Source organism: Lissotriton vulgaris, chromosome 7, assembly GCF_964263255.1.
Source record: "Lissotriton vulgaris chromosome 7, aLisVul1.2, whole genome shotgun sequence".
Classification (NCBI taxonomy): domain Eukaryota; kingdom Metazoa; phylum Chordata; class Amphibia; order Caudata; family Salamandridae; genus Lissotriton; species Lissotriton vulgaris.
In genome coordinates, this window is record NC_141695.1 from 1004717646 (window position 1) to 1004735739 (window position 18094).

Genomic DNA, 18094 nt, shown 5'->3' on the forward strand with positions numbered 1-18094 from the left:
AGGAGGAGCCTGGGCAGAATGGGTGGGGTCAGACAGCAGAGGAGGGGCTTAGGAGGAGCTTAGTCAGATTGGGTGGGGTCAAATAGGAGGAGCCTGGGCAGAATGGGTGGGGTCAGAGGGGTATGGGAGGAGCCTGGGCAGAATGGGTGGGGTCAGACAGCAGAGGAGGGGCTAAGGAGGAGCCTGGGCAGAATGGGTGGGGTCAGAGAGGAGGGGCTTAGGCGGAGCCTGGGCAGAATGGGTGGGGTCAGAGAGGAGGGGCTTAGGCGGAGCCTGGGCAGAATGGGTGGGGTCAGACAGCAGAGGAGGGGCTTAGGAGGAGCCTGGGCAGGAGGAGGGGGTATATGGGCAGAATGGGTGGGGTCAGAGAGGAGGGGCTTAGGAGGAGCCTGGGCAGAATGGGTGGAGTCAGAGAGGAGGGGGTATAGGAGGAGCCTGGGCAGAATGGGTATAGGAGGAGCCTAGTCAGATTGGGTGTGGTCAAATAGGAGGAGCCTGGGCAGAATGGGTGGGGTCAGAGAGGAGGGGGTATAGGAGGAGCCTGGCAGAGGGGGGTATAGGAGGAGCCTGGCAGAGGGGGGGTGTAGGAGGAGCCTAGTCAGATTGGGTGGGGTCAAATAGGAGGAGCCTGGACAGAATGGGTGGGGTCAGTTTGAGGGGCTTAGGAGGAGCCTAGTCAGATTGGGTGGGGTCAGAGAGGAGGGGTATAAGAGGAGCCTGGGCAGAGGGGGTATAGGAGGAGCCTGGGCAGAGGGGGTATAGGAGGAGCCTGGGCAGAGGGGGTGGGGTCAGAGAGGAGGGGTATAGGAGGAGCCTGGGCAGAGGGGGTATAGGAGGAGCCTAGTCAGATTGAGTGGGGTCAAATAGGAGGAGCCTGGGCAGAATGGGTGGAGTCAGAGAGGAGGGGGTATAGGAGGAGCCTGGGCAGAATGGGTGGGGTCAGAGAGGAGGGGGTATAGGAGGAGCCTGGGCAGAGGGGGGTGTAGGAGGAGCCTAGTCAGATTGGGTGGGGTCAAATAGGAGGAGCCTGGGCAGAATGGGTGGGGTCAGACAGCAGAGGAGGGGCTTAGGAGGAGCCAAGTCAGATTGGGTGGGGTCAAATAGGAGGAGCCTGGGCAGAATGGGTGGGGTCAGAGGGGTATGGGAGGAGCCTGGGTAGAATGGGTGGAGTCAGAGAGGAGGGGGTATAGGAGGAGCCTGGCAGAGGGGGGTGTAGGAGGAGCCTAGTCAGATTGGGTGGGGTCAAATAGGAGGAGCCTGGGCACAATGGGAGGGGTCAGAGGGGTATGGGAGGAGCCTGGGTAGAATGGGTGGAGTCAGAGAGGAGGGGGTATAGGAGGAGCCTGACAGAGGGGGGTGTAGGAGGAGCCTAGTCAGATTGGGTGGGGTCAAATAGGAGGAGCCTGGGCACAATGGGAGGGGTCAGAGGGGTATGGGAGGAGCCTGGGTAGAATGGGTGGAGTCAGAGAGGAGGGGGTATAGGAGGAGCCTAGTCAGAGGGGGTGGGGTCAGAGAGGAGGGGCTTAGGAGGAGCCTAGTCAGATTGGGTGGGGTCAAATAGGAGGAGCCTGGGCAGAATGGGTGGAGTCAGAGAGGTGGGGCTTAGGAGGAGCCTGGGCAGAATGGGTGGGGTCAGAGAGGAGGGGCTTAGGCGGAGCCTGGGCAGAATGGGTGGGGGTCAGACAGCAGAGGAGGGGCTTAGGAGGAGCCTGGGCAGAGGGGGTATAGGAGGAGCCTAGTCAGATTGGGTGGGGTCAAATAGGAGGAGCCTGGGCAGAATGGGTGGGGTCAGACAGCAGAGGAGGGGCTTAGGAGGAGCCAAGTCAGATTGGGTGGGGTCAAATAGGAGGAGCCTGGGCAGAATGGGTGGAGTCAGAGAGGTGGGGCTTAGGAGGAGCCTGGGCAGAATGGGTGGGGTCAGAGAGGAGGGGCTTAGGCGGAGCCTGGGCAGAATGGGTGGGGGTCAGACAGCAGAGGAGGGGCTTAGGAGGAGCCTAGGGGCTTAGGAGGAGCCTAGTCAGATTGGGTGGGGTCAAATAGGAGGAGCCTGGGCAGAATGGGTGGGGTCAGAGGGGTATGGGAGGAGCCTGGGTAGAATGGGTGGAGTCAGAGAGGAGGGGGTATAGGAGGAGCCTGGGCAGAGGGGGGTGTAGGAGGAGCCTAGTCAGATTGGGTGGGGTCAATAGGAGGAGCCTGGGCACAATGGGAGGGGTCAGAGGGGTATGGGAGGAGCCTGGGTAGAATGGGTGGAGTCAGAGAGGAGGGGGTATAGAAGGAGCCTAGTCAGAGGGGGTGGGGTCAGAGAGGAGGGGCCTGGGCAGAATGGGTGGAGTCAGAGAGGTGGGGCTTAGGCGGAGCCTGGGCAGAATGGGTGGGGGTCAGACAGCAGAGGAGGGGCTTAGGAGGAGCCTGGGCAGAGGGGGTATAGGAGGAGCCTAGTCAGATTGGGTGGGGTCAAATAGGAGGAGCCTGGGCAGAATGGGTGGGGTCAGACAGCAGAGGAGGGGCTTAGGAGGAGCCAAGTCAGATTGGGTGGGGTCAAATAGGAGGAGCCTGGGCAGAATGGGTGGAGTCAGAGAGGTGGGGCTTAGGAGGAGCCTGGGCAGAATGGGTGGGGTCAGAGAGGAGGGGCTTAGGCGGAGCCTGGGCAGAATGGGTGGGGGTCAGACAGCAGAGGAGGGGCTTAGGAGGAGCCTGGGCAGAGGGGGTATAGGAGGAGCCTAGTCAGATTGGGTGGGGTCAAATAGGAGGAGCCTGGGCAGAATGGGTGGGGTCAGACAGCAGAGGAGGGGCTTAGGAGGAGCCAAGTCAGATTGGGTGGGGTCAAATAGGAGGGGTATAGGAGGAGCCTGGGCAGAATGGGTGGGGTCAGAGGGGTATGGGAGGAGCCTGGGCAGAATGGGTGGAGTCAGAGAGGAGGGGGTATAGGAGGATCCTGGGCAGAATGGGTGGGGTCAGACAGCAGAGGAGGGGCTTAGGAGGAGCCTGGGCAGAATGGGTGGGGTCAGACAGCAGAGGAGGGGCTTAGGAGGAGCCTGGGCAGAATGGGTGGGGTCAGAGAGGAGATGCTTAGGCAGAGCCTGGGCAGTATGGGTGGGGTCAGACAGCAGAGGAGGGGCTTAGGAGGAGCCTAGTCAGATTGGGTTGGGTCAAATAGGAGGAGCCTAGTCAGAATGGGTGGAGTCAGAGAGGAGGGGGTATAGGAGGAGCCTAGTCAGATTGGGTGGGGTCAGAGAGGAGGGGCTTAGGAGGAGCCTAGGGGCTTAGGAGGAGCCTAGTCAGATTGGGTGGGGTCAGAGAGGAGGGGTATAGGAGGAGCCTGGGCAGAATGGGTGGGGTCAGACAGCAGATGAGGGGCTTAGGAGGAGCCTGGGCAGAATTGGTGGGGTCAGAGAGGAGGGGCTTAGGAGGAGCCTGGGCAGAATGGGTGGGGTCAGACAGCAGAGGAGGGGCTTAGGAGGAGCCTAGTCAGATTGGGTGGGGTCAAATAGGAGGAGCCTGGGCAGAATGGGTGAGGTCAGAGAGGAGGGGTATAGGAGGAGCCTAGTCAGATTGGGTGGGGTCAAATAGGAGGGGGTATAGGAGGAGCCTGGGCAGAATGGGTGGGGCCAGACAGCAGAGGAGGGGCTTAGGAGGAACCTAGTCAGATTGGGTGGGGTCAAATAGGAGGAGCCTGGGCAGAATGGGTGGGGTCAGACAGCAGAGGAGGGGCTTAGGAGGAGCCTGGGCAGAATGGGTGGGGTCAGAGAGGAGTATCTTAGGCGGAGCCTGGGCAGAATGGGTGGGGTCAGACAGCAGAGGAGGGGCTTAGGAGGAGCCTAGTCAGATTGGGTGGGGTCAAATAGGAGGAGCCTGGGCAGAATGGGTGGAGTCAGAGAGGTGGGGCTTAGGAGGAGCCTGGGCAGAATGGGTGGGGTCAGAGAGGAGGGGCTTAGGCGGAGCCTGGGCAGAATGGGTGGGGGTCAGACAGCAGAGGAGCCTGGGCAGAGGAGGTGGGGTCAGAGAGGAGGGGCTTAGGAGGAGCTTAGTCAGATTGGGTGGGGTCAAATAGGAGGAGCCTGGGCAGAATGGGTGGGGTCAGACAGCAGAGGAGGGGCTTAGGAGGAGCCTGGGCAGAATGGGTGGGGTCAGAGAGGAGGGGCTTAGGCGGAGCCTGGGCAGAATGGGTGGGGTCAGACAGCAGAGGAGGGGCTTAGGAGGAGCCTGGGCAGGAGGAGCGGGTATATGGGCAGAATGGGTGGGGTCAGAGAGGAGGGGCTTAGGAGGAGCCTGGGCAGAATGGGTGGAGTCAGAGAGGAGGGGGTATAGGAGGCGCCTGGGCAGAATGGGTGGGGTCAGACAGCAGAGGAGGGGTATAGGAGGAGCCTGGGCAGAGGGGGTGGGGTCAGAGAGGAGGGGTATAGGAGGAGCCTGGGCAGAGGGGGTATAGGAGGAGCCTGGGCAGAGGGGGTGGGGTCAGAGAGGAGGGGTATAGGAGGGGGTATAGGAGGAGCCTAGTCAGATTGTGTGGGGTCAAATAGGAGGAGCCTGGGTAGAATGGGTGGAGTCAGAGAGGAGGGGGTATAGGAGGAGCCTGGGCAGAATGGGTGGGGTCAGACAGCAGAGGAGGGGCTTAGGAGGGGCTTAGGAGGAGCCTAGTCAGATTGGGTGGGGTCAGAGAGGTGGGGTATAGGAGGAGCCTGGGGAGAATGGGTGGGGTCAGACAGCAGAGGAGGGGTATAGGAGGAGCCTGGGCAGAGGGGGTGGGGTCAGAGAGGAGGGGTATAGGAGGAGCCTGGGCAGAGGGGGTATAAGAGGAGCCTGGGCAGAGGGGTGGGGTCAGAGAGGAGGGGTATAGGAGGAGCCTGGGCAGAGGGGGTATAGGAGGAGCCTAGTCAGATTGGGTGGGGTCAAATAGGAGGAGCCTGGGCAGAATGGGTGGGGTCAGACAGCAGAGGAGGGGCTTAGGAGGAGCCTAGTCAGATTGGGTGGGGTCAAATAGGAGGAGCCTGGGCAGAATGGGTGGGGTCAGACAGCAGAGGAGGGGTATAGGAGGAGCCTGGGCAGAGGGGGTTAGGTCAGAGAGGAGGGGTATAGGAGGAGCCTGGGCAGAGGAGGAGGGGTATAGGAGGAGCCTGGGCAGAGGGGGTGGGGTCAGAGAGGAGGGGCTTAGGAGGAGCCTAGTCAGATTGGGTGGGGTCAAATAGGAGGAGCCTGGGCAGAATGGGTAGAGTCAGAGAGGAGGGGCTTAGGAGGAGCCTGGGCAGAGGGGGTATAGGAGGAGCCTAGTCAGATTGGGTGGGGTCAAATAGGAGGAGCCTGGGCAGAATGGGTGGGGTCAGACAGCAGAGGAGGGGCTTAGGAGGAGCCTAGTCAGATTGGGTGGGGTCAAATAGGAGGAGCCTGGGCAGAATGGGTGGGGTCAGACAGCAGAGGAGGGGCTTAGGAGGAGCCAAGTCAGATTGGGTGGGGTCAAATAGGAGGGGTATAGGAGGAGCCTGGGCAGAATGGGTGGGGTCAGACAGCAGATGAGGGGTATAGGAGGAGCCTGGGCAGAGGGGGTATAGGAGGAGCCTAGTCAGATTGGGTGGGGTCAAATAGGAGGGGGTATAGGAGGAGCCTGGGCAGAATGGGTGGGGCCAGACAGCAGAGGAGGGGCTTAGGAGGAACCTAGTCAGATTGGGTGGGGTCAAATAGGAGGAGCCTGGGCAGAATGGGTGGGGTCAGACAGCAGAGGAGGGGCTTAGGAGGAGCCTAGTCAGATTGGGTGGGGTCAGAGAGGAGGGGTATAGGAGGAGCCTGGGCAGAATGGGTGGAGTCAGACAGCAGAGGAGGGGCTTAGGAGGAGCCTAGTCAGATTGGGTGGGGTCAGAGAGGAGGGGGTATAGGAGGAGCCTGGGCAGAATGGGTATAGGAGGAGCCTAGTCAGATTGGGTGAGGTCAGAGAGGAGGGGTATAGGAGGAGCCTGGGCAGAGGGGTTAAGGAGGAGCCTAGTCAGATTGGGTGGGGTCAGAGAGGAGGGGGTATAGGAGGAGCCTAGTCAGATTGGGTGGGGTCAGAGAGCAGAGGAGGGGTTAAGGAGGAGCCTAGTCAGATTGGGTGTGGTCAAATAGGAGGAGCCTGGGCAGAATGGGTGGGGTCTGAGGGCCTAGGAAATGAAATGAAATGAAATAAAATTTATAAACGCGCTACTATGCCCAGTGGGCGTCAAGGCGCCTAACTCAAAATTAGCTGCAGACAGAGACAAGAGCTCACTGATAAGCTTTAGTAAAACACCAAGTTTTCAGAACTTTCTTAAAAAGATCAAGTGAGGGCTGTTGTATGATCTCCAGAGGAAGAGTATTCCAGAGTTGAGGTGCAAGAATGGAGAAAGCCTTGCTTCCCCATCGTGCCGTCCTAGCTCGAGGGACTACCAATTGATTAAGCTCTGACGAGCGAAGGCATCTGAGTGGGACATACCTAGAGAGCAAAGAGCCTAGGGCATCAGTCGGGCCTGCCTTCAAGGCATTATATGTCAAGCAGAGAAGTTTAAAAGAGACTCTGAATGGGATAGGCAGCCAATGGAGATTCTTCCTTGCCAAGGTCGCAGAGGACATCCACGGCAGGGCCAGAACGAAGCGCGCTGCGGCATTTTGCACCACCTGCAGGCGTTGGAGAAGGCCCTTGTTGGCCCCGGCGTAAAGTGAATTGCAATAATCCAGCCTTGAGCCGACAAGGGCGATCACCACCTGTTTTCGTGCCTGTGGTGAAAGATAGTACGCGATTCGTTTCAGAATCCTAATGACACCCCAACAGGTGGCCACCGTTCTGTTCACCTGCAATTCCATAGAGAGCCGAGTGTCGAAGATGACGCCTAGGTTCCTGGCAGATAGAGTGGGAGTGGGGCAGATGCCTAAAGATGAGGGCCACCACTCATCTGACCACAGTTCCTGGTCTTTGCCAAAGACCAGGACCTCCGTTTTGTCACCGTTCAACTTCAATGAGTTGAGAATCATCCAGTCTGCAACAAGTTGCATACAGGATTTGAAGTTGGACGCGGTGACATTCACGGAGTGGGTCAGAGACACCATGATCTGCGTGTCGTCGGCATACGACACTACCTCCATCCCCTGAGATCTTACCAGTCTTGCAAGGGGGGCCACATAGATGTTAAACAGGGTCGGACTCAATGCCGACCCCTGTGGCACCCCACATTGCAACGACTTAACAGGGGAGAGGTGATCCCCCAGCATTACTCGCTGCTCTCGCTGATGAAGAAAGGAATTCAGGAGACTCAAGGCCGGTCCTGCTACCCCTGCCTCCCTTAACCTAGATGTTAAAGTACTGGGAGACAGGGTATCAAACGAAGGGGTCATAGATGGAGGAGGATCCTGACTTATGGTGGGGAACTGCAAAAACTTTTTTAATGCACCCCCCTATACTTTCTGATTTCTGTTTGGAGGGGGCAGTCGGGGAGCAGTATTAAAAGGTGCTTAGGCGCAACGTGAAGAGCGATGAGGTGCACAGAATGGCATGCCTTCCAGGTACTTTTTGGGGGGGCTACCATTATTTTTTATTGCTCTGATCCTCCCTCATGGGGTGTACCCCAAATGGTTAGGGGCAACGGGGGAGGGGGGGTGGCAAAAAGCTGTTTGACAGTTTCTGTTACCAACAGGGGTCACCATACGATTCTGCTGCAGTTATGGTATTGAAAGGTACAACAAGGAGCATGTGAATGTACTTTTGCAGGTGGGGTGCCCCAAAATGTTACTGCCAGCAGCAGCAGCCCCCCTCCTCCCCACCCAGCAGATTGGTATAGGTACCTTTAGGACATTTCTGTTGAAAAAAGAGGCTATAGCGAATCGTGCTATGAAATCCTAGAGCACTAACATTTGCTAAATAAAGGTGGCATCGGAGCATACGAATGAGGCAGAGAGAGGCTACTGTTGCCAATTGGTTTGGTGGGTCATAGTGAATAACCTCGGCATGCAAATAGGCAGTGTGAGGATTGGCAGTGTCTGTAGAGAATTTTGGCATGCTCTTCAGCTTATTTTTTCCTCCTTACGTTGGCTATGAACTACAGAGGAAAGGCCCGGCCTTACTGTTGGACAAAACATGTATTTATGATTTTAAGAAGTGTAGTCTGACTGTACTGAGAGGGGCTGTACAGTACGGTAAATGCCTGTATACCCCTGCAATGTGCATCCAACTGTCACTTGAGATTCAATAGCGAACGAAGCAGCTGGGTTACTGACTGAATGTAAATGGAAGGCACATAGCAAGGGTGTTTGTGGTCACTCAAATGATTGAAACCTGGTTGATGCACTACCAAAGCTGGGGTTCCAGGAGGGAACATTTGAGGGGCATTGAGATGGTGGTGCCCAGAGGTCAAAATATGTTTCAGAGACAGAGAGGTACTGCGGTCCTGGTCCCACATTGGGGGTAGTCAAAAGTCAGGCTAAAGATTTCTGTCCAACTGTTACCACGTTTTGTGCAGCCTGGCTCCCTCTGTAACGATTCCCCAGTGTCTTTCGATCCTACAGATGACTGTAGCAAACTTCCCAAATTTTTTCTTGGCCTCATACCCCCAAAGGAGTGCCTGACATTTGCCAGCCTAACGATACTCACATTCTGGGAAAAACCTCACTAACCATGCATATTTATGCACCACACATGGCAAATCCTTGCAATTGCAGAACATCATATCGCACTTGTCATCTTTGAGGTGCTGTAAGTATTTGGATTTGAGGGAAATATTCATCCTTGCTTGCTCTCCCACCTGAAGTCTATGGTGCTGCTGTTCCTTTCTCACATGTCCCTACAAAGAGACAAGTGACACACAGACTCAATCACTCAGCAAACATATATGCTTTGACGCTTTCATCTTGCTGTTTACCTTCCAAATGTTCCCCCTTCACCACAAATACAGGCCAGCCATTCCTCATCCCCTCAGTCATCGTAGTCATTCACTCCTTAGGCCCTGCAAGACAAAAATGACCAAGAATCATGTCAGCAAGAAGGAGAAAAGCCTCAGTGTGCTCTTTTGTTCATACTGCTGCCCCCTAGTAACACTTCATGGCCACTGCAGCTTAAGAATGGGACTGAGAAGAGGGCTCTCCTATGCAAATAATGCCCTCCCATGCATACTTTCTTCTGAGACGGTCGGCGGCTTGTGCCGTGATACTGCCTCCAACATATGGTCTTCAACCAAATTTTAAAAAAGCCCACCTGCCTTAGACGAAGGATTTTGCCACTCGAAGGAAGCACATGGGGACATCACCATCATTTAGCAGGGTCCTAAATTGCCTGCTGTCCGCCTGTATACAGAACAAGGACGTTCGTGGCCGTTCGTGAGCGTTCTTCAAAGGAAGGAGGTGGGTGAATAAATCCAAGATGCCAGGGCAGGCCCAGCCCAGCCCAGTGCAGCCCAGCCCGGCACAGCGCACTGCTGTGGAGGTCCACTCCTTCACATCCTGCAGCAGGCATGATGCAGATCTACTAGAGCAAAGGCTTGACTCTGCTCTTGTCTGTCTCTTAAAGGAAAAATCTTTCCAACTTCTTATTGCACCTAATAAATGGACTCTAGCTAGCCTCAAACTCGACCCATCATTTCATTAGCCAGAGCTCATACTTGACCTTTATTTCTATCCAAGCTCACTGGCACCAAACCCCTGATTTGAGCGAGTGGCTCACACTAAAATGAAAAATCACCATCAACCAACCTATTTTACAATAAGTGTAGCACCATCCTCGCATTCTTGTGCTCAGTTATAACCCCCAATACCACAATTGCACTCTGCAATTCACCAAACTTAAAGGACAAAGAATGACGACATTGATAAAGGAAGATAAGGCCTTGTTCCTAGCACCTACTTGAGAAATAGGGCGGTTGGTAGAAGGTCATGAGAGAAAACATATGAAATGTTGGGAGACACCTGCCAAAAAAACACTAGCAAAAAAAAAAATCACTGTTTGAAAATTTCCCACCTTGGGACACTTCTACAGCACTGGCAGGATTCGAACCCTGGCCTGTGAGGGCTGTCCCCCCAAAGGTACAAGCCTTACCTTTGAGCTATCTCCTTGGTGGTCTAGAGGATTGCAGTAGTAACTATAAGCAACATACAGGCCTTGGTGTCCTTCCCTGTGGCTTCCATTGCACATTAAATGGATGACCATGACATAAGGACAATTTGATAGGCTACTTACATGGAAACCAGAAAAACACTTAGCAAAAAAAAAAAAAGAAAATCACTGTTTGAAAATTTCCCACCTTGGGATACTTCTACAGCACTGGCAGGATTCGAACCCTGGCCTGTGAGGGCTGTCCCCACCAAAGGTACAAGCCTTACCTTTGAGCTATAGCTCCTTGGTGGTCTGGAGGATTGCAGTAGTAACTATAAGCAACATACAGGCCTTGGTGTCCTTTCCTGTGGCTTCCATTGCACATTAAATGGATGACCATGACATAAGGACAATTTGATAGGCTACTTACATGGAAACCAGAAAAACACTTAGCAACAAAAAATAAAAGAAAATCACTGTTTGAAAATTTCCCACCTTGGGATACTTCTACAGCACTGGCAGGATTCGAACCCTGGCCTGTGAGGGCTGTCCCCACCAAAGGTACAAGCCTTACCTTTGAGCTATAGCTCCTTGGTGGTCTGGAGGATTGCAGTAGTAACTATAAGCAACATACAGGCCTTGGTGTCCTTTCCTGTGGCTTCCATTGCACATTAAATGGATGACCATGACATACGGACAATTTGATAGGCTACTTACATGGAAACCAGAAAAACACTTAGCAAAAAAAAATAAAAGAAAATCACTGTTTGAAAATTTCCCACCTTGGGATACTTCTACAGCACTGGCAGGATTCGAACCCTGGCCTGTGAGGGCTGTCCCCACCAAAGGTACAAGCCTTACCTTTGAGCTATAGCTCCTTGGTGGTCTAGAGGATTGCAGAAGTAACTATAAGCAACATACAGGCCTTGGTGTCCTTTCCTGTGGCTTCCATTGCACATTAAAAGGATGACCATGACATAAGGACAATTTGATAGGCTACTTACATGGAAACCAGTCTGGTCCAGTGGGTAAGTTCCTGCCTTCCATCCAGGCAACCAGGGTGGAGTCAGAGAGGAGGGGGTATAGGAGGAGCCTGGCAGAGGGGGGTGTAGGAGGAGCCTAGTCAGATTGGGTGGGGTCAAATAGGAGGAGCCTAGTCAGATTGGGTGGGGTCAGAGAGGTGGGGTATAGGAGGAGCCTGGGCAGAATGGGTGGGGTCAGACAGCAGAGGAGGAGCCTGGGCAGAGGGGGTGGGGTCAGAGAGGTGGGGTATAGGAGGAGCCTGGGCAGAATGGGTGGGGTCAGACAGCAGAGGAGGGGCTTAGGAGGAGCCTAGTCAGATTGGGTGGGGTCAAATAGGAGGAGCCTGGGCAGAATGGGTGGGGTCAGACAGCAGAGGAGGAGCCTGGGCAGAGGGGGTGGGGTCAGAGAGGAGGGGTATAGGAGGAGCCTGGGCAGAGGGGGTATAGGAGGAGCCTGGCCAGAGGGGGTGGGGTCAGAGAGGAGGGGCTTAGGAGGAGCTTAGTCAGATTGGTTGGGGTCAAATAGGAGGAGCCTGGGCAGAATGGGCGGGGTCAGACAGCAGAGGAGGGGCTTAGGCGGAGCCTGGGCAGAATGGGTGGGGTCAGACAGCAGAGGAGGGGCTTAGGAGGAGCCTGGGCAGGAGGAGCGGGTATATGGGCAGAATGGGTGGGGTCAGAGAGGAGGGGCTTAGGAGGAGCCTGGGCAGAATGGGTGGAGTCAGAGAGGAGGGGGTATAGGAGGCGCCTGGGCAGAATGGGTGGGGTCAGACAGCAGAGGAGGGGTATAGGAGGTGCCTGGGCAGAGGGGGTGGGGTCAGAGAGGAGGGGTATAGGAGGAGCCTGGGCAGAGGGGGTATAGGAGGAGCCTGGGCAGAGGGGGTGGGGTCAGAGAGGAGGGGTATAGGAGGAGCCTAGTCAGATTGTGTGGGGTCAAATAGGAGGAGCCTGGGTAGAATGGGTGGAGTCAGAGAGGTGGGGTATAGGAGGAGCCTGGGGAGAATGGGTGGGGTCAGACAGCAGAGGAGGGGTATAGGAGGAGCCTGGGCAGAGGGGGTGGGGTCAGAGAGGAGGGGTATAGGAGGAGCCTGGGCAGAGGGGGTATAGGAGGAGCCTAGTCAGATTGGGTGGGGTCAAATAGGAGGAGCCTGGGCAGAATGGGTGGGGTCAGACAGCAGAGGAGGGGTATAGGAGGAGCCTGGGCAGAGGGGGTTAGGTCAGAGAGGAGGGGTATAGGAGGAGCCTGGGCAGAGGAGGAGGGGTATAGGAGGAGCCTGGGCAGAGGGGGTATAGGAGGAGCCTGGGCAGAGGAGGGGCTTAGGAGGAGCCTAGTCAGATTGGGTGGGGTCAAATAGGAGGAGCCTGGGCAGAATGGGTAGAGTCAGAGAGGAGGGGCTTAGGAGGAGCCTGGGCAGAGGGGGTATAGGAGGAGCCTAGTCAGATTGGGTGGGGTCAAATAGGAGGAGCCTGGGCAGAATGGGTGGGGTCAGACAGCAGAGGAGGGGCTTAGGAGGAGCCTAGTCAGATTGGGTGGGGTCAAATAGGAGGAGCCTGGGCAGAATGGGTGGGGTCAGACAGCAGAGGAGGGGCTTAGGAGGAGCCAAGTCAGATTGGGTGGGGTCAAATAGGAGGGGCTTAGGAGGAGCCTGGGCAGAATGGGTGGGGTCAGACAGCAGAGGAGGGGCTTAGGAGGAGCCTAGTCAGATTGGGTGGGGTCAAATAGGAGGAGCCTGGGCAGAATGGGTGAGGTCAGAGAGGAGGGGTATAGGAGGAGCCTGGGCAGAATGGGTGGGGTCAGAGAGGAGGGGCTTAGGCGGAGCCTGGGCAGAATGGGTGGGGGTCAGACAGCAGAGGAGCCTGGGCAGAATGGGTGGGGTCAGAGGGGTATGGGAGGAGCCTGGGCAGAATGGGTGGGTCAGACAGCAGAGGAGGGGCTTAGGAGGAGCCTGGGCAGAATGGGTGGGGTCAGAGAGGAGGAGCCTGGGCAGAATGGGTGGGGGTCAGACAGCAGAGGAGCCTGGGCAGAATGGGTGGGGTCAGAGGGGTATGGGAGGAGCCTGGGCAGAATGGGTGGGTCAGACAGCAGAGGAGGGGCTTAGGAGGAGCCTAGTCAGATTGGGTGGGGTCAGAGAGGTGGGGTATAGGAGGAGCCTGGGCAGAATGGGTGGGGTCAGACAGCAGAGGAGGGGCTTAGGAGGAGCCTAGTCAGATTGGGTGGGGTCAAATAGGAGGAGCCTGGGCAGAATGGGTGGGGTCAGACAGCAGAGGAGGAGCCTGGGCAGAGGGGGTGGGGTCAGAGAGGAGGGGTATAGGAGGAGCCTGGGCAGAATGGGTGGGGTCAGACAGCAGAGGAGGAGCCTGGGCAGAGGGGGTGGGGTCAGAGAGGAGGGGTATAGGAGGAGCCTGGGCAGAGGGGGTATAGGAGGAGCCTGGCCAGAGGGGGTGGGGTCAGAGAGGAGGGGCTTAGGAGGAGCTTAGTCAGATTGGGTGGGGTCAGAGGGGTATGGGAGGAGCCTGGGCAGAATGGGCGGGGTCAGACAGCAGAGGAGGGGCTTAGGAGGAGCCTGGGCAGAATGGCTGGGGTCAGAGAGGAGGGGCTTAGGCGGAGCCTGGGCAGAATGGGTGGGGTCAGACAGCAGAGGAGGGGCTTAGGAGGAGCCTGGGCAGGAGGAGCGGGTATATGGGCAGAATGGGTGGGGTCAGAGAGGAGGGGCTTAGGAGGAGCCTGGGCAGAATGGGTGGGGTCAGAGAGGTGGGGTATAGGAGGAGCCTGGGCAGAATGGGTGGGGACAGCAGAGGAGGAGCCTGGGCAGAGGGGGTGGGGTCAGAGAGGAGGGGTATAGGAGGAGCCTGGGCAGAGGGGGTATAGGAGGAGCCTGGCCAGAGGGGGTGGGGTCAGAGAGGAGGGGCTTAGGAGGAGCCTGGGCAGAGGGGGTATAGGAGGAGCCTGGCCAGAGGGGGTGGGGTCAGACAGCAGAGGAGGGGCTTAGGAGGAGCCTGGGCAGGAGGAGCGGGTATATGGGCAGAATGGGTGGGGTCAGAGAGGAGGGGGTATAGGAGGCGCCTGGGCAGAATGGGTGGGGTCAGACAGCAGAGGAGGGGTATAGGAGGAGCCTGGGCAGAATGGGTGGGGTCAGAGAGGAGGAGCCTGGGCAGAATGGGTGTGGTCAGACAGCAGAGGAGTGGCTTAGGAGGAGCCTAGTCAGATTGGGTGGGGTCAGAGAGGTGGGGTATAGGAGGAGCCTGGGCAGAATGGGTGGGGTCAGACAGCAGAGGAGGAGCCTGGGCAGAGGGGGTGGGGTCAGAGAGGAGGGGTATAGGAGGAGCCTGGCCAGAGGGGGTGGGGTCAGAGAGGAGGGGCTTAGGAGGAGCTTAGTCAGATTGGGTGGGGTCAAATAGGAGGAGCCTGGGCAGAATGGGCGGGGTCAGACAGCAGAGGAGGGGCTTAGGAGGAGCCTGGGCAGAATGGCTGGGGTCAGAGAGGAGGGGCTTAGGCGGAGCCTGGGCAGAATGGGTGGGGTCAGACAGCAGAGGAGGGGCTTAGGAGGAGCCTGGGCAGGAGGAGCGGGTATATGGGCAGAATGGGTGGGGTCAGAGAGGAGGGGGTATAGGAGGCGCCTGGGCAGAATGGGTGGGGTCAGACAGCAGAGGAGGGGTATAGGAGGAGCCTGGGCAGAGGGGGTATAGGAGGAGCCTGGGCAGAGGGGGTATAGGAGGAGCCTGGGCAGAGGGGGTATAGGAGGAGCCTGGGCAGAGGGGGTGGGGTCAGAGAGGAGGGGTATAGGAGGGGGTATAGGAGGAGCCTAGTCAGATTGTGTGGGGTCAAATAGGAGGAGCCTGGGTAGAATGGGTGGAGTCAGAGAGGAGGGGGTATAGGAGGAGCCTGGGCAGAGGGGGTATAGGAGGAGCCTAGTCAGAGGGGGTGGGGTCAGAGAGGAGGGGCTTAGGAGGAGCCTAGTCAGATTGGGTGGGGTCAAATAGGAGGAGCCTGGGCAGAATGGGTAGAGTCAGAGAGGAGGGGCTTAGGAGGAGCCTGGGCAGAGGAGGAGGGGTATAGGAGGAGCCTGGGCAGAGGGGGTATAGGAGGAGCCTGGGCAGAGGGGGTGGGGTCAGAGAGGAGGGGCTTAGGAGGAGCCTAGTCAGATTGGGTGGGGTCAAATAGGAGGAGCCTGGGCAGAATGGGTAGAGTCAGAGAGGAGGGGCTTAGGAGGAGCCTGGGCAGAGGGGGTATAGGAGGAGCCTAGTCAGATTGGGTGAGGTCAGAGAGGAGGGGTATAGGAGGAGCCTGGGCAGAGGGGTTAAGGAGGAGCCTAGTCAGATTGGGTGGGGTCAGAGAGGAGGGGGTATAGGAGGAGCCTAGTCAGATTGGGTGAGGTCAGAGAGGAGGGGCTGAGGAGGAGCCTGGGCAGAATGGGTGGAGTCAGACAGCAGAGGATTGGTTTAGGAGGAGCCTAGTCAGATTGGGGTCAAATAAGAGGGGTATAGGAGGAGCCTGGGCAGAATGGGTGGGGTCAGAGGGGTATGGGAGGAGCCTGGGCAGAATGGGTGGAGTCAGAGAGGAGGGGGTATAGGAGGAGCCTAGTCAGATTGGGTGGGGTCAGAGAGCAGAGGAGGGGTTAAGGAGGAGCCTAGTCAGATTGGGTGTGGTCAAATAGGAGGAGCCTGGGCAGAATGGGTGGGGTCAGACAGCAGAGGAGGGGCTTAGGAGGAGCCTAGTCAGATTGGGTGGGGTCAAATAGGAGGAGCCTGGGCAGAATGGGTGAGGTCAGAGAGGAGGGGTATAGGAGGAGCCTGGGCAGAGGGGGTATAGGAGGAGCCTAGTCAGATTGGGTGGGGTCAAATAGGAGGGGGTATAGGAGGAGCCTGGGCAGAATGGGTGGGGCCAGACAGCAGAGGAGGGGCTTAGGAGGAACCTAGTCAGATTGGGTGGGGTCAAATAGGAGGAGCCTGGGCAGAATGGGTGGGGTCAGACAGCAGAGGAGGGGCTTAGGAGGAGCCTAGTCAGATTGGGTGGGGTCAGAGAGGAGGGGTATAGGAGGAGCCTGGGCAGAATGGGTATAGGAGGAGCCTAGTCAGATTGGGTGAGGTCAGAGAGGAGGGGTATAGGAGGAGCCTGGGCAGAGGGGTTAAGGAGGAGCCTAGTCAGATTGGGTGGGGTCAGAGAGGAGGGGGTATAGGAGGAGCCTAGTCAGATTGGGTGAGGTCAGAGAGGAGGGGCTGAGGAGGAGCCTGGGCAGAATGGGTGGAGTCAGACAGCAGAGGATTGGTTTAGGAGGAGCTTAGTCAGAATGGGTGGGGTCAGACAGCAGAGGAGGGGCTTAGGAGGAGCCTAGTCAGATTGGGGTCAAATAAGAGGGGTATAGGAGGAGCCTGGGCAGAATGGGTATAGGAGGAGCCTAGTCAGATTGGGTGTGGTCAAATAGGAGGAGCCTGGGCAGAATGGGTGGGGTCAGACAGCAGAGGAGGGGTATAGGAGGAGCCTGGGCAGAGGGGGTGGGGTCAGAGAGGAGGGGTATAGGAGGAGCCTGGGCAGAGGGGGTATAGGAGGAGCCTGGCCAGAGGGGGTGGGGTCAGAGAGGAGGGGCTTAGGAGGAGCTTAGTCAGATTGGGTGGGGTCAAATAGGAGGAGCCTGGGCAGAATGGGCGGGGTCAGACAGCAGAGGAGGGGCTTAGGAGGAGCCTGGGCAGAATGGCTGGGGTCAGAGAGGAGGGGCTTAGGCGGAGCCTGGGCAGAATGGGTGGGGTCAGACAGCAGAGGAGGGGCTTAGGAGGAGCCTGGGCAGGAGGAGCGGGTATATGGGCAGAATGGGTGGGGTCAGAGAGGAGGGGGTATAGGAGGCGCCTGGGCAGAATGGGTGGGGTCAGACAGCAGAGGAGGGGTATAGGAGGAGCCTGGGCAGAGGGGGTATAGGAGGAGCCTGGGCAGAGGGGGTATAGGAGGAGCCTGGGCAGAGGGGGTGGGGTCAGAGAGGAGGGGTATAGGAGGGGGTATAGGAGGAGCCTAGTCAGATTGTGTGGGGTCAAATAGGAGGAGCCTGGGTAGAATGGGTGGAGTCAGAGAGGAGGGGGTATAGGAGGAGCCTGGGCAGAATGGGTGGGGTCAGACAGCAGAGGAGGGGCTTAGGAGGGGCTTAGGAGGAGCCTAGTCAGATTGTGTGGGGTCAAATAGGAGGAGCCTGGGTAGAATGGGTGGGGTCAGAGAGGTGGGGTATAGGAGGAGCCTGGGGAGAATGGGTGGGGTCAGACAGCAGAGGAGGGGTATAGGAGGAGCCTGGGCAGAGGGGGTGGGGTCAGAGAGGAGGGGCTTAGGCGGAGCCTGGGCAGAATGGGTGGGGTCAGACAGCAGAGGAGGGGCTTAGGAGGAGCCTGGGCAGGAGGAGCGGGTATATGGGCAGAATGGGTGGGGTCAGAGAGGAGGGGGTATAGGAGGCGCCTGGGCAGAATGGGTGGGGTCAGACAGCAGAGGAGGGGTATAGGAGGAGCCTGGGCAGAGGGGGTATAGGAGGAGCCTGGGCAGAGGGGGTATAGGAGGAGCCTGGGCAGAGGGGGTATAGGAGGAGCCTGGGCAGAGGGGGTGGGGTCAGAGAGGAGGGGTATAGGAGGGGGTATAGGAGGAGCCTAGTCAGATTGTGTGGGGTCAAATAGGAGGAGCCTGGGTAGAATGGGTGGAGTCAGAGAGGAGGGGGTATAGGAGGAGCCTGGGCAGAATGGGTGGGGTCAGACAGCAGAGGAGGGGCTTAGGAGGGGCTTAGGAGGAGCCTAGTCAGATTGGGTGGGGTCAGAGAGGTGGGGTATAGGAGGAGCTTGGGGAGAATGGGTGGGGTCAGACAGCAGAGGAGGGGTATAGGAGGAGCCTGGGCAGAGGGGGTGGGGTCAGAGAGGAGGGGTATAGGAGGAGCCTGGGCAGAGGGGGTATAGGAGGAGCCTAGTCAGAGGGGGTGGGATCAGAGAGGAGGGGCTTAGGAGGAGCCTAGTCAGATTGGGTGGGGTCAAATAGGAGGAGCCTGGGCAGAATGGGTAGAGTCAGAGAGGAGGGGCTTAGGAGGAGCCTGGG